Source organism: Triticum aestivum, chromosome 6D (assembly GCF_018294505.1).
Source record: "Triticum aestivum cultivar Chinese Spring chromosome 6D, IWGSC CS RefSeq v2.1, whole genome shotgun sequence".
Taxonomy (NCBI): Eukaryota; Viridiplantae; Streptophyta; class Magnoliopsida; order Poales; family Poaceae; genus Triticum; species Triticum aestivum.
The window spans coordinates 478970121-478992799 of record NC_057811.1 but is presented as its reverse complement, the minus strand read 5'-3'; the positions used below and the strand labels follow the sequence as shown (position 1 = coordinate 478992799).

Here is a 22679-nt window from a genome sequence, read left to right as displayed (position 1 = left end):
CCTTTTTTCTAAATTGATGAAAGTTTTAAATTAGATTTTTTTTTCAAATTCGATGAACTTTTTCTTAAATTTGATGAACTTTTCTCCTAATTCGTGGTATTTAAAAAAAATTGTTTTCTCCAAAAAATCACTTTTTTTCTTCTGAAATGCGTGTCCAAGAAATAGCACGGCTACGTTTTGAACATTTGGCGCTGTAATCAATCATTCACTAGCTCCCTGTAGCGTGGTAAGGCACTGTGCACTGTAACTAATCGGTGCGGCCGAGCAGGCCTTCTCGAATGCCGGCCCAGATTATAGGTAGCGCAGACCAGAAGGCGGAAAACCGACGGTACGTCTTCGCACGGTGCCGTGCTCTCTCGTATCCTCTTCTGTCTTCTCCAACGGTCCAAAGCGGCACGCGGCGTCCGCCGAGATCCGCGAGGGCGCGGCCCGCGGCCGGAGAGGGTCTGGGCGTGTTCCGGCTACAGGCGAGCGGCGCGTGGGGGTATCGGGTGGTGGGGCGGATGCGCACGGACACGCACCCTGGGTGGTGAGGCGGATGCGCGCGAACGCGCACCTCGACGACGACGACCGCAGGCGCTCTTCGACTCGGCGCCGGCAAGATCGACGGGATCAAGAGCCTCCTCACCGCCCTCGTCGAAAGCAGGTTCGCTTCGGTTCCTCCCATCCTCTCGCGCCGTGGAAACTCGGACTGATTCGCGTGCGGCGCAGGTGGTCAAGAGAAAACGTGGCGGCGCGGTGGCCGGAGATGAAGAAGCTCGTCTTGCTTCGCGGCTAACTACTAGGATGCATAGTAAGAAAATACGTACGTACTCATTTAGGCTCTTCTTCTGTAGTTGTTAGTTATGGTTTTATCCACTGCTAGTCAAGTCAATCTGATGGAAATATATAGGGGAATTTGAGGATTGGCTACACCTTTCTTGCATTGTGAGGATTTGCCCCTGTTTTCGTTGTCATTCATGATTTGTCACACGTTTGCTGAGATCTTGATGATTTGCCCCTTCTGGCCGGTTTGCACTATTTTACGGATATTTTTAACTGAACTGATTACAGAAATGCTTTCAATCAATGTAACCAAAATTGGTTGAACTGGACCGATTCACATGGACTAGCTCCGTCCCAGCGCATCTCTGTTCGTCAGCGGTCCCGGCGGCTCGCTGTGCTGCACCCCTCCCCTTGCATGTTGAACGGCCGAGGACCCAAACTGCCATGCCGTGCTCCTTCTGTCGCGGTCAGGCAACCATCGCGCCGCCGCGAGCTTCCACAACATACCGAGGTAGCCAAGCAGCACTGCCTTGCCGGCTGTGGTCACCGTGAGCGCCAACGTCGACACCCACGGTACCGCCCGTGAGCTCCCACAACACGCCGAGCCGCCGAGGCAGCAGGGCTACCCCGCGAAGGAGACCACCACGACAGTCGTGAGCTTCCACATAACGCCGAGATCGGGGCTCCGGCCCGTGCAGCGGTGCAGGTCGTCGCCGTGATTTCGTCGGGCCTGGGAGAGAGGTGAGAGACGGGACTAAGTTGGGGATTGCAGGGTCATTTTCGACATTTCTCTATGGGTCCATCTTGTCAGGGGCAAATCATCAAGATTTCAGCAAACGTGTGGCAAACCATTAATGACGACCAAAATGAGGGCAAATCCTCAAAGTGCAAAGAAAGATGCTGCAAATCCTCAAATTCCCCTAATATATAATGCATATGGAGATGTGCTGTTTCACATGGTGCATGCTAGATTTATTTTTTCATGCTTTTATGTTATCAGTTCTGTCAGATTAAACAAGCACAACTTGTTATGTGCCTTTATTGCAGGTAATGAATCTGACTAGAGATGTTAGAGGATAAGTGGCTGATATGATTGATACAACAGGTAAGTTATCCCTTTTAAGTTGTAGGAAACATAATTCTAAGATTGACCATCTCACAGAGGGGTAGTTGCACCATGATTTAATGCAGTGACTAAATGCAGAAATTAAATATTATATAGTTAGTTAAATTTATTTAATAAGGTGTGGATACAAGTCATATGACTTGCAATATAGTTTAAACTTGGAAACATGCTAAAGTGTTCCACATTCATGTTTGACAACTGAGAAAGTAAATTATAACATCTTGTTGCATACCAAAAGTAGCTACCATTTGACAATCTTTGCTTCTAAATATGAATATCCTAATAAGACTATCACAATTAAATTAGGAACTATTGCCAAAGGAGCTAAGCTGCTGCTGCATCAAGGAGCAAGAGAAGTTTATGCATGCTGTTTTTGGGTACGTTTTTTTATGCCCATTCCATAATTTGTCTAGTAGGAAGTATGCTAGATGAACTACTGAACTTGCTTTGCTATGGGGAAGGCCCATCACTGCACTAAATACGTAGTTACAGACTTGTTCCATGGAGCCGAGAGTTTGATGGAACCAAGAGTCTGCACCAATTCGTGCAAGCAATTCAGAAAGTGCGCACTGTGCTCTTATAGTCAAACATTGTATGTCGGATCTAAACTACAAATCTGGATGGATACAGTAACTTAGCAAAACAGCAGGGAAAAAGAATTCAGTGGTGTCAATTACCAAATATTGATGCTATGCAAAATTTGGTTTAAACTTATTTGTGGCATTAGATTCGTGTCATGGAAATGTGAACCCAAAGTGCAAACCTTCAATAAAGCTTGGAATAATTATGTTGTCTTGTTGCAATTTTTGTTCATTAAAAAGGCTGAGATGCAATCATTGAACTTGAATTTGAGTCATATGTTTTATTGTGTTATTCCGTGGTAACATGTTTAGCGCTGATTTCTTACAAGTATGTTTCACATCCTCTTTTCATGCCACCAGCCATCGAGAGATTATAAATTGGGTTGTTTCAAGAAGTAATCATGACGAAATCACGAACACTATCCCGTCAAAGACGCATTGAAGACTTTGCTGAGCGAGGCAAGCAACCTACTTTGATCATGTTGAATCCATATTTGCATTACACACTTAGAATTATTTTGCATGGATAAAGTATTGTTTACTAGTATTGCTATGGTAAGTAAATTAGCTAGGGTTTAGCTATGCCCTATGTCCTTGATATTGACACCCCTTTGACATTTTTAATACCCCTCATTTCTAAATGTAGGACTACATACCCACTGGTCACAAATAAATGTGGGTCATAGGTGCAAGTTTAATAGTATTGCTTAGCCATGCAAGTCACATAAATCTTAGGACCTGGGAAGAATCTTTGTTACTCATAAGTGTATTACAAAAACCCAAGGGTGCCTCTAATGGCCATGGAATGAATCTGGAAAAAAATAAGATCTTACAAAATGGAGATGAAGTGGAGATGTTTTCAAAAAGGCATAGTGTGCAAGTCACCAACCTTACATGTGCAAGCACATTACCATAATATGAGACGGGGCTAGACTTAGTACCTTGGTCGGTCAAGTGTAGAGCCCTCACTAGCTAGATACCCCATATACGTGACAAGAGTGGACAATATCAATCACGGGGGACAATGTACCATCTGGACAATGTACCATCTGATGGACTCTATACTAGCATCGTCTAGAGATTAAAATTGTTCGATTGTTCAAATCGCATAGACCTAGCACCAAGAGACCTTCAAGATGCAAAGTCCTGAATCTTCAACTATACAAAGTGCAACTTAGTCAGAGTTTCTCCTCTCTCTAAACCAAACCTAGCCCAAGAAACCTAGCCTAGCTATCAAGGTTGTGATAGCGTGGGCTTGTATTGATGTGCATAACTTACGGAATTGCAAGAGCACCGCTTAAGAACCAACAACTTTTGATTGGAATAAAGCCCAACATGAGAATGTTATTTTCGAGCTACTAGATGAGCATGACGATTATTGTATTGATGGATAATATGTCTTTAATTAATCTTGAAACAATTTGGATTTAGTTAGGTGATTGTAATCTTGAACCAAATTTTATGGTGGATTATGAGATTTTATATGGATTTAGTTAGGTGATTGTGATATTGAGGAGATAGTCAAATATGTTCGGCTGATTATGAGGTTTTAGGTCTAGTATGAGCATGATGATTATTATATTGGTGGATAAATCAAAATTTTAAATAATATTAGAATAATTTGATTTTAGTTAGGTGATTTTGATCTTCAGAAGATGGTCAAACATGTTCGGTGGATTAAGGGATCTAAGTCTATTGCGCGAGTACGATGATATTATATTGGTGGATAAACAGATCCTTATTTAATCTCGAAACTATTTGTATTTAGTTAGGTATAATTGTCATCTTGAACCAAATTTTATGGTGGATTGTGAGACTTTAGGTGATTATGATCTTGAGGAGATAGTCAAAGGTGTTTGGTGGATTATTAGATTTTAGGGCTAGTAAGTGAGCATGATGATTATTATATTGATACATAAATAGATCTTTAATTAATCTTGGAAATATTTGGATTTAGTTACGTGATTGTTATCTTGAACCAAATATCGCGAGGGATTATGATTAGGTGGATTTTGGTAGGTGGTTGTGTTCAGGAGATAGTTAAAGATGTTCGGTGGATATGAGATTTTAGGTCTAGTATGAGCATGTCTACTTTATATTGGTGGATAAATATATTTTTAATTAATCTTACAACAATTTGGATATAGTTAGGTGATTGTTATTTAGAAGCAAATTTGACGATGGATCATGAGTTTTTGTTTGATTTAGTCAGGTGATTGTGATATTGAGGGAATAGTCAAAGATGTTTGGTGGATAATGCGAAATATATTTAATTAATCTTGTAGCAAATTGGATTTAGCTAGGTCATTGCTATCTTGAAGCAAATTTGACGATGGATATAATCATGACTGTGATACATGTGGATCAGAGTTGTTAGACGTAGGTGATTTTGTTGTCCCTCCCCAAGAATGTTATGAGTACAAGATCATCATTTTGGATTAATTTGAAGGATGGCATTTTTGATAGTATGTGATAACCTTGTGGGAGTTGGGCCATGTCAGCCTCGTAACAATTGGCATTAGAGAAACGGTATTTAAGTATGTTATGGTGAACTTTCATCCTCACACCCAAATCCTATCAACCCTTAAGTCTCACCAAGCAATGACTCGGTTGAACCGCGACAACGGAGCTGGATATTAAGCATTAGGATGTGGCCCTTGGACTAACCCTTATACTCCACCTATTTGATGAACATCATGAACAACATGCTCATGAGTTCTTGGTCAAGTTTGTGGTTATCATCATTGATGACCTCTCTGTCTATTCTCCCTCCGAGGAAGATCATAAGCAACACTTGAGAATGGTTTTGGACAAACTTCAAGAACCCCAACTATATCCCAAGTTTAAGAAGTGTAAAATTTGGCTAAAAGAAGTTGGGTTATGAGGACATGTTTTGTCCATAGAAGGTTTGTTAATAGACCCGTCAAGGATAGAATCGGTAACCAAGTGGAAGGCTAAACAAATGTGAAGTCAAAAGTTTCCTTGGACTTACGGGTTATTAACACAAATTTGTGGAAGACTTTCGAGTACCACCGATGACTTAACTCCTAAAGAAAGATAAGAAGTTTTATGAACGCCCAAGTGTGAAGAGAGCTTCCGAGAGTTTAAGAAAAAGGTTAACCATTGAGCCGTCCTTAGCCACCCCAAACATTTACAAGAGTTTTAAAATTATTGCGATGCATCTAGCATGGATTTCGTACTACCTTGATGTAAGAAGGAAGACTCGTAGCCTATCTATCACGGCAACTACGTCCTCATGACGAGAACTACCCTACCCATGATTTGGATCTAGCAGCAATAGTGCATGCTTTAAGTATGTCTGCTTCCAGATGAACTTAAACGTTAGAAAAACAAGATGGATAGATTTAATCCACCACTATGACTTTGATATCCATCACCACCCAGATAAGTGTCGCAGTGGATACTCTCAGCATGAAGTCATGTCCATGTCCTGCCTTGACCAAGCAGAGCAATTAGTGCTACCTGAAGGCTTTGATATGTTTGGCGTAGAGCTCAACAATAGTGGCTATCTCGCTAACTTTGATATTAGGCCCACTCCTAGTTTAAGTCAAGAAGAATAGAAGAAATCAATGAAATGATCAAGCATGGGAAAGCCCTGCATTCTCAGAAGGCGAGCAATGTGTTCTTTGGTTTGAAGGTCGCATCTGCATACCTAACCAAGAAGGTTTGAAGAAGTGGAATCTACAAGCAGCTCGTGGCACCACTTTATTCTATCCACCTAGGGAGTACCAAGTTATACTAGGACCAAAGGAATTCTTAATTAGTGGAATGGAATGGATTAGTTAGAAGATTGTGATCCTCAGGAGATAGTCAAATATGTTTGGTTGATTATGAGATTTTAGGTCTAGTATGAGCATGATGATTATTACTCCCTCCGTCCCAAAATAAGTGTCTCAACTTTGTACTAACTTTAATACAAAGTTGTACTAAGGTTGAGACATTTATTTTGTACGGAGGGAGTATATTGGTGCATAAATCAAGTTTTTTATTAATATTTGAACAATTTGGATTTTAGTTAGGTGATTTTGATCTTCAGAAGATGGTCAAATATTTTTGGTGGATTAAGGAATTTAAGTCTATTGCGTGAGTTTGGTGATTATTATATTGGTGGATTACTTGATCCTTAATAAATCTTGAAACTATTTGTATTAGTTAGGTATAATTTTGATCTTGAACCAAAATTTACGGTGGATTGTGAGAGTTTAGGTGGATTTAGTTAGGTGATTATGATCTTGAGGAGATAGTCAAATGTGTTCGGTGGATTATCAGATTTTAGGGCTAGTAAGTGAGCATGATGATTATTATATTGGTAGATAAATAGATCTTTAATTAACCTTCAAAATATTTGGGTTTAGTTATGTGATTTTTATCTTGAACCAAATATCGCGGGGAATTATGATTAGGTGGATTCGGTTAGGTGATTGTGATCTTCATGAGATAGTTAAGATGTTCGTTGGATATGAGATTTTAGGTCTAGTACGAGCATGTCTACTTTATATTCTTGGATAAATATATTTGCAATTAAAGCAATTTGGATTTAGGTAGGTGATTTCTATCTTGAAGCAAATTTGACGATGGGTCATGAGTTTTTGATGGATTTAGTCAGGTGATTGTGATCTTGAGGGAATAGTCAAAGATGTTTGGTCAATTATGAGACATATCTTTAATTAATCTTGGAACAAATTGGATTTAGTTAGGTAATTGTTATCTTGAAGCGAATTTGACGATGGATTATGTTTTTGTGGTGGATTTAGTTAGGTGATTGTGATAATCAACTAAAGTGTACGGTGGATTATAAGATTTTAGGTGGATTTAGTGGTGATTGTGCTCTTGAGGAAATAATTTGTGAGCATGATGATTATTCTACATGAGTGACCAAGACGATGATGCCATAAAGAGTCGGTAGACGAGGAGAGGCGGAGAGACTGGCGGTTGTGTCATCAGAGGGAAGGTGAAGCCAGTCAACTCCCAGAGGACCTAGGAGTTATAGTGTCGAGGGCCAGCAACAAGTAGAGCATCCGTGTGAGGATTGTAATCAGAACAAGAGTTAAAGTCAAGAATGACCCTACAACCAGAGTCAACAATGTAACCACCTGAAATGAGCTTCATGGGTCGAGGAACATGAGCAAAACCAGGAACATGAAAAGATGAAGTGCTAAGAGTGCCCCGACTATATCGACTGGGAGGAAAGTTCCTAAGAACGTGAACATGAGAATCTGGAGGTCAATGGCAGACAAACTGGAAGAATCAGACGAAGCAGCACCAGGCGTTGAAACTAGAAGAAGTGGGTGTCGAAGTCGTGCAATTTTTGTTCCTCGTTGATCTGGCTTGGTGTTCTTCCCTTGTATGCGGGTTATGTGTCACGGACTTGATGGAGCATCCTACGTTCCCTTGTTGGGGCCCATGGCCCCGGCGACAGGTAGCGTCGTGCACACATCCTGTGGGTTAGACATTGCGGTGCCGACTGCCCCTGCTCCTGCTTCGCCGATAGGTGGTGCTCGAGCGTTCGGCTATGGCGGCGCCCAGCAGGGGAACACAGGTTGTGGGATCGAGGCAGCACACAAAGCAACCTGTAGCCAAGGAAAGGATGCCCAACCGGACTGGGGTGGAGCGGAGAGTGCACTAGGGGTATGGGGGAAGGGGTGAAAATGTCATCGGGAGTGGATTGCCGTTGGCGTCATATTTTGAACCTGGAGTTGAGCGGTGATGACGATATGGGAAGCGAGGAAGGCGGGAAGAGGGCACTTGGAGGAGAAAGGCATCATCCACCCTATGCCTGTGCGTCAGCCATGATGGTGGACGGTTGTGGGCAGATCCGATGTCTGCATGTGGATCTACTACTCGGGATGGCATGACATGGTTGTTGTGGAGTGAGGTGCCACAACTGTTGTGTTGTGTGGGTGAGTTCGGAGAGATAGAAGTCGTGTTTCACTTTAGTCTAGGCCTTCAACTGTACCAAGTTCAACTTATTTAGAGTTTCTGCTCTCTCAAGCTCAAGCCTTTCTCTGAACCAAATCTAACCCAAGAAACCGCTTAGCTATAAAAGTTTTGATAGCATGGACTTATATTGATGTGCTTAACTTATGGAATTGTAAGAGCACCTGTTAAGCACCAACAACTTTTGCCTGGAATAAAGTTGACATGAAATTGTGATTGTGTGAGTTAAATCATTTTACATCCTTAAGCCCCAAGATGCGCCAAGTTGGGTGGTGCCATACAGAATTTGTTTTGAGGAGTTATGATTGGAGTCTGATGGTGATGTAGAACTGATATTCCGGAGATAGTCAAAGATTTTTTGGTGGATTATTATATTTTAGGTCTAGTTGAGCATGGTGATTATTATATTGGTGGATAAATAGGTCTATTAATCTTGGAACTATTTTGATTTAGTTCGATGATTGTGATCTTGAACCAAATTTCACGATGGATAAATAACTTTAATTGTACATATAAAGATCCATAGTCTGTCAATAGAACTTGTGGTTTATATTGGATTTAGATAACCATGAGTTTGGAGTTTATTTAAATTATGGTTATGATGTTGGTGGATTGCTTTGTGTTAAATTCACACTTTTGGAGATTGAAGTTGGAGAACTTTAGGGTGTAGTATGTTAAACCTTGGATATATCAAATTTATATAGGTTAGATGAGAGTTTGCAGCACCAATCATGATTATAATAATTGGTAGGTTATTGGAGCATCTGGAATTGGATTAGTAGCAAGGAAAGGAGGATTTTGAAGTAACACAACTTGTGTTTCCTTTAGGCTAGATGAGTCTTAGCAACATGAATCATGATTATGAAAATGGTGGATTATTGGAGCATCTGGGATTGGATTTATAGTAAGGAAACAAGGATCTTGGAGTAGCACAACTTGTGTTTCCTTTAAGTTAAATGATATAGCTACTTGGATTCTAGGATGGAGATAACTTTGGCACTCGGATTTGTGATGTTTTGAACTAAGCTTAGTATTAGTAGCTTGCATGTGCCCCATATGGATAAAATCATGAATATGATACATGTGGATTAGAGTTGTTAGACGTAGGTTATTTTTGTGTCCCTCCCCAAGAATGTTATGAGTACAAGATCATCATTTTGGATTAATTTGAAGAGATGGCAATTTTCATGGTATGTGATAACCTTGTGGGAGTTGGCCCATATGAGCATCATAATAGCTAGCATTAGAGAAACAGTGTTTATGTATGTTATGGTGAACTTTAACCCTCACACCCAAATCCTATCAACCCTTAAGTCTCACCAAGCCATGACTTGGCCAAGCCGCGACAACGGAGCTGGATATTAAGCCTAAGGATGTGGCCCTTGGACCAACTCTTATACTCCACCTATTTGATGAACATCATGAACAACATATTCATGAGTTTTTGGACAAGTTTGTGGTTATCATCATTGATGACCTCTTGGTCTATTCTCCCTCTGAGGAAGATGATAAGCAACACTTGCGAATGGTTTTGGACAAACTTCAAGAACCCCAATTATATTCCAAGTTCAAGAAGTATAAAATTTGGTTAAAAGAAGTTGGGTTGTGAGGACATGTTTTGTCCATAGAAGGTTTGTTAATAGACCCGTCAAGGATAGAATCCATAACCACGTGGAGGGCTAAATGAATGTGGTCAGAAGTTTCTGCGGACTTATGGGTTATTACCGCAAATTTGTGGAAGACTTTTGAGCACCACCGATGACTTTTAACTCCTGAAGAAAGATAAGAAGTTTGAATGAACGCTTAAGTGTGAAGAGAGCTTCCAAGAGTTTAAGAAAAGGTTAACCGTTGGTCCGTCCTTAGCCACCCCAGACATTTATAAGAGTTCTAAAATTATTGTGATGCATCTAAGCATGGACTTATGAAGGGAACTACCCTACCCATGATTTGGATATAGCAGAAGTAGATGCTTGACGTATGTCTTCTTCTAGATGAACTTAAACATGAGAAAAAGAAGATGGGGAGATTTAATCAACCACTATGACTTTGATATCCATTACCACCCAGATAAGTGATGAAGTGGCTCTCGGGCTCTCGGCAGGAAGTCGTATCAAGAAGAATAGAAGAAATTAATGAAATAAGTTAGGCGCAGAGCTAGTCAGTAGTGGCTATCACGCTAACTTCGATATTAGGCCCACTCCTAGGTTGAATCAAGAAGAATAGAAGAAATCAATGAAATAATCAAGCATGGGAAGGCCCTGCATTCCTTTGGTTTGGATGTCGCATCTGCATATCTAACCAAGAAGGTTTGAAGAAGTGGAATCTACAAGCAGCTCATGGCACCCGTTTATTCCATCCACCTAGGGAGTACCAAGTTATACCAGGACGAAAGGAGTTCCTAGTGGAATGGAATGGATCTAGTTAGGTGATTGTGATCTTGAGGAGATAGTCAAATATGTTCGATTGATTATGAAATTTTAGGTCTACTATGAGCATGATGATTATTATATTTGTGGATAAATCAAATATTTAATTAATATTGGAACAATTTGGATTTTAGTTAGTGATTTTGATCTTCAGAAGTTGGTCAAATATGTTCGGTGGATTAAGGGATTTAAGTCTATTGGGCGGGTATGTTGATTATTATATTGGTGGATAAATAGATCCTTGATTAATCTTGAAACTATTTGCTTTTAGTTACATATAATTGTAATGTTGAACCAAATTTTACGGTGGATTGTGAGACTTTAGGTGGGTTTAGTTAGATGATTATGATCTTGAGATAGTCAAAGGTATTCGGTGGATTATCAGATTTTAGGGCTAGTAAGTGAACATGATGATTATTATATTGGTAGATAAAAAGATCTTTAATTAATCTTTGAAACATTTGGATTTGGTTACATGATTGTTATCTTGAACCAAATATCACGGGGGATTATGATTAGGTGTATTTGGTTAGGTGATTGTGATTTTCAGGAGATAGTTAAAGATGTTCGGTGGATATGAGATTTTAGGTCTAGTATGAGCATGTGTACTTTATATTGGTTGATAAATACATTTTCAACAACAATTTGGATTTAGTTACATGATTGTTATGGTCTTGAAGCAAATTTCACGATGGATCATGAGTTTTTGGTGGATCTAGTTAGCTGATTGTGATCTTGAGGGAATAGTCAAAGATGTTTGATGGATTATGAGACATATCTTTAATTATCTTGGAACAAATTGGATTTAGTTAGGTGATTGTGATCTTCAACTAAATTTTACGATGGATTATAAGAGTTTAGGTGGATTTAGTGAGGTGATTGTGCTCTTAAGAAAATAGTTAGTGAGCATGACGATTATTCTATGTGAGTGACCAAGACGATGATGCCACAAAGAGTCGGTAGACAAGGAGAGGCGAAGAGACTGGCCGTGGTGTCATCAGAGGGAAGGGGAAGCTAGTCAGCTCCCAGAGGGCCTGGGAGTTATAGCGTCGAGGAGCAGCAACAAGTAGAGCATCCGAGTGAGGATCGGAATCGGAACAAGAGTTAAAGTCAAGAATGTAACCACCTGAAATGAGCTGCATGGGTCGAGGGACATGAGCAAAACTAGGAACATGAAAAGATGAAGTGCTAAGAGTGCCCCGACTATCGATTGGGAGGAAAGTTCCTAAGAACGTGAACATGAGAATCTGGAGGTTGAATGGCAGACAAATGGAAGAATCAAACAAAGAAGCACTTGGCAGTGAAACTAGAAGTGGATGTCAAAGTCGTGCAATTTTTGTTTCTCGTTGATCTGGCTTGGTGTCCTTCCCTTGTATGCGGGTTATGTGTCACGGACTTGATGTCGCATCCTACGTTCCCTTGTTGGGGGCCCTTGGCCCCGGCGACAGGTAGCGTCGTGCACACATCCTGTGGGTTAGACATTGCGGTGCCGACTGCCCCTGCTCCTGCTTCGCCGATAGGTGGTGCTCGAGCGTTCGGCTATGGCGGCGCCCAGCAGGGGAACATGGGTTGTGGGATCGAGGCAGCACACAAAGCAACCTGTAGCCAAGCAAAGGATGCCCAACCGGACTGGCGTGGAGCGGAGAGTGCACGAGGGGTGTGGGGGAAGGGTGAAAATGTCGTCGGGAGTGGGACTGCCGCTGCCGTCAGATTTTGAACCTGGAGTCGAGCGGTGATGACGATATGGGAAGCAAGGAAGGCAGGAAGAGGGCACTTGGGAGGAGAAAGGCATCATCCACCCTATGCTTGTGCGTCAACCATGATAGTGGACAGTTGTGGGCAGATCCGATGTCTGCACGTGGATCTACTACTCGGGATGGCACGACATGGTTGTTGTGGAATGAAGTGCCACAACTGTTGGGTTGTGTGGGTGAGTTTGGAGAGATAGAAATCGTGTTTCACTCTAGTCTAGGCCTTCAACTGTACCAAGTTCGACTTATTTAGAGTTTCTGCTCTCTCAAGCTCAAGCCTTTCTCTGAACCAAATCTAACCCAAGAAATTGCTTAGCTATAAAAGTTTTGATAGCATGGACTTGTATTGATGTGCTTAACTTATGGAATTGTAAGAGCACTGGTTAAGCACCAACAACTTTTGCCTGGAATAAAGCCGACATGAAATCGTGATTGTGTGAGTTAATCATTTTACATCCTTAAGCCCCAACATGCGCCAAGTTGGGTGGTGCCATACAGAATTTGTTTTGAGTTATGATTGGAGTTTGATGGTGATGTAGAACTGATACAAAATTTGTTTTGAGGAGTTTATTTAAATCATGGTTATGATGTTGGTGGGTTGCTTTGTGTTAAATTCACACTTTTGGAGATTGAAGTTGGATTACTTTAGGGTGTAGTATGATCAACCTTGGATATATCAGATATTTATAGGTTAGATGAGAGTTTGCAGCACCAATCATGATTATCATAATGGGTGGATTATTGGAGCAAATGGAATTGGATTAGTAGTAAGGAAACAAGGATTTTGAAGTAACATGACTTGTGTTTCCTTTAGGCTAGATGAAACTTAGCAACATCAATCATGGTTATGAAAGTAGTGGATTATTGGAGCGTCTAGGATTGGAAGGAAACAAGGATCTTGGAGTAGCACAACTTGTGTTTCCTTTAGGTTAAATGATATAGCTACTTGGATTCAAGGATGGAGATAACTTTGGCACTCGGATTTGTGATGTTTTGATCTAAGCTTACAAGGTTGCATTTGCCCCATATGGATATAGGATATAATCATGAATATGATACATGTGGATCAGAGTTGTTAGACGTAGGTGATTTTTGTGTCCCTCCCCTAGAATGTCACAAGTACAAGATCATCATTTTGGATTAATTTGAAGAGATGGCTATTTTGATGGTATGTGATAACCTTGTGGGAGTTGGGCCATGTGAGCATCATAATAGAGAGAAGCGGTGTCTAAGTATGTTATGGTGAGTTTTCACCCTCACATCCAAATCCTATCAACCCTTAAGTCTCACCCTTAACTCTCACCAAACCATGACTTAGTCGAGCCGTGATAGCGGAGCTGGATATTAAGCCTAAGTATGTGAGCTGGATATTAAGCCTAAGTATGTGGCCCTTGGACTAACCGTTATACTCCACCTATTTGATGAACATCATGAACAACATGTTCATGAGTTCTTGGACAAGTTTGTGGTTATCATCATTGATAACCTGTTGGTCTATTCTCCCTCCGAGGAAGATCATAAGCAACACTTCAGAATGGTTTTGTACAAACTTCAAGAACCCCAATTATATGCCAAGTTCAAGAAGTATAAAATCCGGCTAAAAGATGTTGGGATGTGAGGACATGTTTTGTCCATAGAAGGTTTGTTAATAGACCCGTCGAGGATAGAATCCATAACCACGTGGAAGGCTAAACGAATGTGAAGTCAGAAGTTTCCTTGGACTTACGGGTTATTACCACAAATTTGTGGAAGACTTCGAGCACCACTAATGACTTAACTCCTGAAGAAAGATAAGAAGTTTGAATGAACGCCCAAGTGTGAAGAGAGCTTCCGAGAGTATAAGAAAACGTTAACCACTGATCCGTGCTTAGCCACCCCAAACATTTATAAGAGTTTTAAATTTATTGTGTCTAAGCATGGACTTTGTTCTGTCTTGACGTAAGAAGGAAGACTCGTGGCCTATCAAGGCAACTACGTCCTCATGAAGAGAACTACCCTAACCATGATTTGGATCTAGCAGCAGTAGTGCATGCTTTAAGTGAAGATGGTTAGATTTAATCAACCACTATGACTTTGATGTCCATTACCATCCAAATAAGTGACGTAGTGGATACTCTCAGCTGGAATTCGTGTCCCTGTCCTGCCTTGACCAAGCAGAGCAATTAGTGCTACCTGAAGTCTTCGATAAGTTTGCCATAGAGCTAGTCAGTAGTGGCTATCACGCTAACTTCGATATTAGGCCCACTCCTAGGTTGAATCAAGAAGAATAGAAGAAATCAATGAAATGATCAAGCATGAGAAAGCCTTGCATTCTTAGAAGATGAGCAATGTGTTCTTTGGTTTAGAGGTCACAGCTGCATACCAAACAAATAAGGTTTGAAGATGTGGAATCTACAAGTAGCTTATGGCACCCCTTTATTCCATCCACCTAGGGAGTACCAAGTTATACCAGGACCAAGTGAGTTCTTAGTGGAATGGAATGGATTTAGTTAGGTGATTGTGATCTTGTGGAGATAGTCAAATGTGTTCTGTTGATTATGAGATTTTAGGTCTAGTATGAACATGCTGATTATTATATTGGTGGATAAATCAGTATTTCAATTATTGGAAGAATTTGGATTTTAGTTAGGTGATTTTGATCTTCAGAAGATAGTCAAATATGTTCGGTGGATTAAGGGATTTAACTCTATTGGGCAAGTATGGTGATTATTGTATTTAGTTAGGTATAACTGTGATCTTGAACCAAATTTTACGGTGGATTGTGAGACTTTAGGTGGATTTAGTTAGGTGATTATGATCTTGAGGAGATAGTCAAAGGTGTATGGTGGATTATCAGATTTTAGGGCTAGTAAGTGAGCATGATGATTATTATATTGGTAGATAAATAGATCTTTAATTAATCTTGGAAATATTTGGATTTAGTTACGTGATTTTTATCTTGAACCAAATATCGCGGGGATTATGATTAGGTTGATTTGGTCAGGTGATTGTGATCTTCAGGAGATAGTTAAAGATAGTCAGGTGATTGTGATCTTGAGGGAATAATCAAAGATGTTTGGTGGATAATGAGACATATCTTTAATTAATCTTGGAACAAATTGGATTTAGTTACGTGATTGGTATCTTGAAGCAAATTTGACGATGGATTTTGATTTTTTTGGTGGATTTAGTTAGGTGATTGTGATATTCAATTAAATTTTACTGTGGATTATAAGATTTTAAGTGGATTTGGTTAGATGACTGAGCTCTTGAGAAAATAGTTAGTGAGCATGATTATTATTCTATTGATGGATAAATAGATCTTTATTTAATTTTGGGTAATTTGAATTTAGTTAGGTCATTGTTATCTTGAACCAAATTTTACGGTGGATTTTAAGTTTTTTTGTTGGATTTAGCTAGGTGATTGTGATCTTGAGGAGATAGTCAAAGATGTTCGGTGGATTGCGAGATTTTAGGTCTAGTATGGGCATTGTTGTTATTATATTGGTGAATAAACATATCTGTAATTAATCTTGGAACACTTTGGATTTAGTTAGGTACTTAGGTGATTCTGATCTTGAAGCAAATTTGACCACAGATTATGAGTTTTTGGTGGATTTAGTTAGGTAATTGTGATCTTCAGGATATAGTTAAAGATGTTTGGTGGATTAAGAGAATTTTGTTCTATTACATGAGCGTCGTGATTATTATGTTGGTGGATAGACATATTTTAATCTTGGAACACTTTGGATTTAGTTAGGTGATTGTGATCTTCAAGCAAATTTACCCGTGGATTATGAGATTTTAGGTGATTGTGATTTTGAGGGGATAGTCAAAGATGTTCGGTGGATTATGAGATTTTTAATCAAACATGTTTGGTGGATTAAGGGATTTTAGTTCAGTACGTGAGCATGGTAATTATTATGTTGGTGGATAGACATATTTTTAATTAATCTTCGAACACTTTGGATTTAGTTAGGTGATTGTAATCTTCAAGCAAATTTTTTTGTGGATTATGAGATTTTATGTGATTGTGATCTTAGGGAGATAGTTGAAGATATTCGGTGGATTTTGAGATTGTAGGTCTAGTATAAACATGGCTACTACTCCCTCTGTTCCTTTATATAAGGTGTATTTATTTTTTCAAAAGTCAAACGAGTGCATGTTTGACCAAGTTTTCAGAAAAATATATCAATATCCACAATATTAAATTTATATAATTTGATTGATCATGAAAGGTATTTTCATATTTTATCTATTAGGTATTGCATATGTTTCTACTTTGTTCTATAATCTTGGTCAAACTTTCAATTGGTTGACTTGCACGGAAACCAATACAACTTATATTCTGGAACGGAGGGAGTATTATATTGGTAGATAAAGTTATCTTTAATTAATCTTGAAATAATTTGAATTTAGTTAGGTAATTGTGATCTTGAAGCAAATTTGACAATGAATTTGGAGTGGGTTTAGTTAGGTAATTGTGATCTTGAGGAATTATGAGTTTTTGGTGGATTTATGAGTTTTTGGTTGATTTAATTAGGTAATTGTGATCTTGAGGAGATAGTCAAAGATGTTTGGTGAATTATGACATTTTAGTTCTAGGAAGTGAGGATGGTGATTATTATGTTGGTGGATAAACAGATTTTCAATTAGTCTTCGAACAATTTAGATTTAATTAGGCGATTGTTATCTTCAAGCAAATTTACGGGTGGATTGTGTGATTTTAGGTGGATTTAGTTAGGTGATTGTCATCTAGAGGAGATAGTCAAAGATGTTCCCTACCAATATATTGGTGGATAATCAAAGAGGCCCCAACTACGTGCTCCCTTAAAGTATTGCATTAGCTTATTCACAAAATATCTGTAATTAATGGAACAAATTGGATTTAGTTGGGTAATTGTGATCTTGATGCAAATTTGATGATGGATTATGAGTTTTTGTGTGGATTTACTTGGATGATCATGATCTTGAGGAGATAGTAAAATGTTCAATGAATTATGAGATTTTAGATCTAGTACTTGAGCATAATGATTATTATATTGATGGATAACCAGATCTTCAATTAATCTTGGAACACTTTTGATTTAGTTAGGTGATGGTGACTTGAAGCAATTTTGTCTGTGGATTATGATATCATAGGTGGATTGAGTTAGGTGATTGGTGTTGAGGGGATACTCAAAGATGTTCAGAGGATTATGAGATTTTGGGTCTACTATGAGCATGGCTACTATTATATTGGTGGATAAATAGATCTTCAGTCAATCTTGCGACAATTTGGATTTAGTTAGGTGATTATGATCTTGAACCAAAATTCACGGTGCATGATAAAATTTTAGGTGGATTTAGTTAGATGATTGTGATCTTGAGGAGATAGTAAAAAATGTTCGGTGAATTATGAGATTTTAGGTCTAATATGAGCATGGTTACTACTAATATTGGTGGATAAACAGATCTTCAATCAATCTTGCAACAATATGGATTTAGTTAGGTGATTATGATCTTGAACCAAAATTCACGGTGGGTTATAAAATTTTAGGTGGATTTAGTTAGGTGATTGTGATCTTGAGGAGATAGTCAAAAAGTTCGGTGGACTATGAGATTTTAGGTCTAGTATGAGCATGGCTATTATTATATTGGTGGATAAACATATCTCCAATTAATTTTGAAACAATTTGGATTTAGTTAGGTGATTGAACTTGAAGCAAATTTAACGAAGAATTACGAGTTTTTCTTTGATTTAGTTAGGTGATTGTGATCTTGAGGAGATTGTCAAAGATATTCGGTGGATTATTGGATTTTAGGTCTAGTAAGTGAGCATTATGATTACTCTCTTGATGGATAAGTAGATCTTTAGAGATCGGCGGGTGGACAACATGAAACAACCGGACTTGTGGAAGATGTCGTCCAAGATACACCGGTGACGATATACGTAGCACCCGAAGGCCATCCCCACAACAGCAACCATTGCCCAACACCACGCCACCCCAAGCCTCACGAAACCACCAAGGCAACCAACACCACGAGCACTCAGGCAGCAATTCGACGATGTGGTGCCGCCGCTCCCAGGTCCGGAGAAGTGGACCTAGGGGACGGTCAAGGCTTCCAGGGAGGAGACGGAGCCCACAAACGTCGCCATTGTTCGCAGCCACTGCTGCAGCTGCAGCCACGCAGGGATTTTCCCCGAGCACCTTGCCACCAACCACGCCACCGTGAAGCAGAACATGTCTTCGAATGAGACATCACATGTCCAAGCCAAGCTTAGTTTCTGAGTCAAAAGATGTCTTCGATCAGAAAGCCAGTAACAAGTATTGGATTGATGTGCAACTAAGATGGGGAGACTACGATTCACACGGCATAGAACGTTACACAAGAACAGAATTTATGGACTACACAGACAGATAATATGTCCATCTACCCTTCTCCGACTGGTATGATTTTGAGTATCCATTAACTGCCAATTTCTTGCCTTGTCTGAGTCTTTTGTGCTTAATGTTGATTAATATTTCTTTCAGGGGTGATGATTGGACTGATCTAGCTTATAATTTGCACTCTGCTTTTGGTAACTGCTTCCCCGGGTGAAAGCCCCTCCTCTAGCAAGCAATGAACAAGATCATGAAGGTAATAACACATGCTAACTGTAACAAATCCAGCTCTAGGCCAATATCTCTGTTGTAATAAAAAATGTCTTATTTAATAAATGACATCCTTGTTTATTTTTTCTTTTGACAGTCAAATCCTGCTATGTATGTGCCGAGGGAGAGAATAAGAAAGGGTCCTCAATTGTATTCATCTTAACCGACCGAGCCATATCTGTCTTAACATAATTTTCCCTTTATTTTGCTTTTAGCTCTAGTTTTCTTGCAATTATGGCATAACTGCGCAGCATCACACCTTTGAATGCTTGAATGAAAATGGATTATACCCTGCAGGTCATCCATAGAAGTGTATGGGCGGGACAAAAGTGTCTAGGGCAGCTGGCCAAGTGGAAAACAGCCGAGGAGGTTGCTGCACTAGTTCGATCGCTTCCCGTTGAAGAGCAGCCAAAGCAAATTATTTTGACAAGGAAGTGTGTGTTGGAAGTCCATCTGCCATTCCAAGCTTGCTTGAAGATTGACAAGTTTGGTCTCAAGGCTACAGAACCGCAGATGGTTCTTTATAACATATACGATGACTGGTTGAAAAGTATCTCGTCCTACACTGCATTCTCTCGTCTTGTGCTTATACTACGAGCATTACATGTCAATAATGAGAAGGCCAAGATGTTGCTGAAGCCCGACAAGACAATGGTTACGGAACTGCTTCATATCTGGCCATCAATCTTTGACTGATGAGTACTGTCTGAAGGTGGAATGTGCGCTCAGGGATCTCATTTTTTCAGATTATGCAAAGAAAAACAATGTTAATACTTCTGCTCCACCGTCACAGCAGAGGCAACAGATAGCCGAGATTGAGAAACATGTAAAACCTTTTATAACAGCCTTTCTGTCTAGTTTCTATGCATAGTAATCGCTTCAGTTTTCCTCATTCTTGGATTTACTTGAATTTGCAGTCCCGACAGCTAGGCAGCGGTTAATTTGAAAAGAAAACGAGAGTATAAACTCATGGCATTGTCTCTATTGTAAAATTTCACATCCAACCCACAAAGTTAAGTCTTGCGCCAGCGACTGATGCAATGTAGTGATCCATGGTTGCAGCTCCTGAGAAATACAGACAGACCACTCAGTTTATTGCAAGTATTTCTTCAGTTCAGCTTATTACCAGATGTAGTTATTTGAAAAAATGCAATATTCTTGAGCCGTTCACAATTTGCATTCATGGGTGCAGTTTATTTCACGGCAAAGAAGGTTGATTATATGAACTTATATCAGAGAACTGCACTGATTATATGAACTTATATCAGAGAACTGCATCTACCTAGAATCTACAGACACAGGATGCAGGCTTCCTGCATGGGCAGGATAAATCACCGATTTATCCTTTTTCTATGGAATTTCCTGTGTTATTTTTTTGACTTATTGAGTTGTTTTTGTCTCTGCATTTGACATGGGCCAAATGGATAATTTTGTGTTGGTGATGCAGATTGGAATACTGCTCGGTGGTGTTACACTCTTTGGAAATTGATGACCCTTTTTTGTTGGTTTTGATAATTTGCTATTAAATGCGGATCTTGCCTTACCTATATGATAGGGAGGTAATTCGTGAACTTGCAATTGTGAGATGGGCGGAAGAAAAAGGAAATGCTGATGGGTCCAATAAAGTTTTCGTCAAACAGTCTGTTGCTTTTATTCAGGTATAAGTGCTGTACTGAGCTTAGTACTCCTTTTCCGATCTCGCGTAAGATTTGCAGAACCAGTACTAGTTATTGCACAATCTTCGTGCCAGTTTTTCATGGGTTGCTTATTTCATTCTGTTTTTGTAGTTGCTTTCCCTGATCTCAAATATTCCGTTAGAGGGAATGATTTACAGAACTGTGGTTGTTGAGCCGTTACACTTGACTATCTGCTGTATATATGTTGATTTCAATTTAGCTGATTGTAGTTCTAATAACTGACTGGGGTTGTACCATCTTTTGTTTTGGCACAGCAAGACCCACATTGTGCTGCAATTTGTCGAAGAAGAGTAGAGTTGAAGTGAAATGCATCGTGCTGCAATTTGGGTGGTGTCCTGGTGAGTTTGCACCTAGGAAGTTTTGGAAGCTAGAAAATTTGTTTGTACAACAACATAACTCCAGCGACTGGGGAAGGTTGATTTTTATCTTCTTGGGTGGTTTCCTTTATATTCCCAAAAGTATATGTATATCTGAGCTTGTCGTCTCGTTGGTTTGTTTGCTGCTGGATGTGATGTGATGGGTTCTTGTTTTGCTTGGTGCTTGTTCTTGTTTGCTCCTTTTGTATTGAAGTGCCTGATGGGTTAATTTTAGCTCGTTTTGATGATTCGCTCAGAATTGGTGAAACCATGTTGAGCAAAGCATGTTGTTGTCGCAGTGGCATACTATTTTGTGCTGGTAGTATTGGCCAACATTTGGTCTGATTAATGCCATCTACGAGATTTTCTAGTATCTTTCTGGATTCTTATGGAACAGTTTGTTTCTGAACTTGTGCTGGTTTCTGAACCTTATGGCATTTTGCTATGCAGAAGAATGACGCCTTGTTTACAGAACCCTGGAAATGCTCTGAAAAAGAAGGATCGTACTGGGGCGTTGACTGAATGGTGCACCTGATGCCAGCAAGCGCTCACACTCGTCCCTTGTTTATTTTCCGCTGAATGGTGGTGTTGATCTTTCGATTTGTTGTAACCTTTCAATTGTATTGTGTGGCTTGGCACTCCACGGATACCAAGTATTTTGGTATGCCGCGACTTATTCGGTTAACAAAGATTGGCTGGCTGTTTGTTGAACATGAACGTCTGTTTGCGACATGAATGATAGCGCCCTGGCTGTTTGTTGAACATGAACGTCTGTTTGCGACAAGACATCCTTTTTAGGTAATTTTGTCTCTCATTTTATCCTTATAGTGATCATTTTGATTGCTACATTTTGTTTTTACACATCGCCTTCTATTATGTCCTATACCGCACTGCTCTACGTGCATGCACACAAAATTTTGAAAATTCAAGCCATGAAAATATGTTTTTCTTTTAACTTAAAAGAAAACAGGCACAATGTGCCTGTGCTCAGATGTCGATTATCGTAGAGATATCTTCTATTCAATGTCATCAGAGAGGGGAAAGAAACATTCAAGCTAAAGGAGACGTCTACAGTCCGAGGGCGGAGCCCATTGGGCTGACCCTGGTGCATAGGAATACGGGTCCATCAATTTTTTTAGTGCTACCCACCATCGAAAAAAGGCCCTGTGCATCAGGTTGGCCAAACATCAGTGCATCAGGGTCGGGAGCAACTAATAGAGGAGCGCTCGCTCGCGAGCCTCCCAAGGGTCACTTGGGGTGGGCTGAGAGACGTCACTCTCAGTCGCCGCCACGTGTCGCGCTCTAGGCCCTTCCTCCGGATTTTTTTTTATTTTTTCGCACCTGTTTTTGGCTTTTAGATGGTTTTTTTTGGCATTTCGGTTTTTCATCGGTCTTTCTTAGCTTT

The 22679-nt window shown here is 39.9% G+C and overlaps 2 long non-coding RNA genes across 6 annotated transcripts; both read left to right on the top strand.

The window, feature by feature from the left end:
• Positions 1-317: 317 nt before the first annotated feature.
• Positions 318-2937, top strand: LOC123146130 (uncharacterized). Of its 2 annotated transcripts, none has more exons than XR_006472622.1 (5): positions 318-646; positions 712-793; positions 1813-1870; positions 2198-2268; positions 2833-2937. It is a non-coding gene; the product is annotated as an uncharacterized lncRNA (long non-coding RNA). The 2 variants fall into 2 exon arrangements; XR_006472621.1 differs by having other exon boundaries at positions 319-646; positions 712-805.
• A 5190-nt stretch (positions 2938-8127) lies between these two features.
• Positions 8128-22093, top strand: LOC123146129 (uncharacterized). 4 transcript variants are annotated; one of them, XR_006472619.1, is made up of 8 exons: positions 8128-19017; positions 19102-19207; positions 19319-19371; positions 19519-20047; positions 20139-20322; positions 20414-20879; positions 21173-21256; positions 21725-22093. It is a non-coding gene; the product is annotated as an uncharacterized lncRNA (long non-coding RNA). The 4 variants fall into 4 exon arrangements; XR_006472617.1 differs by having other exon boundaries at positions 8131-19017; positions 20139-20433; positions 20669-20879; XR_006472616.1 differs by having other exon boundaries at positions 8131-19017; positions 20139-20879.
• The last annotated feature ends 586 nt before the right edge of the window (positions 22094-22679 follow it).